The following is a 200-nucleotide window of genomic DNA, read 5'->3' on the forward strand; positions in this document are numbered from 1 at the left end:
TCTCAGCAGTTCACCCTATTTTACCATCTTTCACAGTCTTAACACAGATCTCTTTGCTCCATCCATTTTGCTAATGACCTAATAGTTCTAAAATGGAAGTACTTTATTGATTAAATAATAAGCAAAAATGTCAGTTCCTTTATGGTTTTTATACCTAAAAGTTTTTGTGAATACAATCAAACACTTATTGGAGACTGAAA

The sequence above is a fragment of the Plecotus auritus genome, assembly GCF_963455305.1.
Source record: "Plecotus auritus genome assembly, chromosome: 10".
In the NCBI taxonomy this organism is placed as follows: domain Eukaryota; kingdom Metazoa; phylum Chordata; class Mammalia; order Chiroptera; family Vespertilionidae; genus Plecotus; species Plecotus auritus.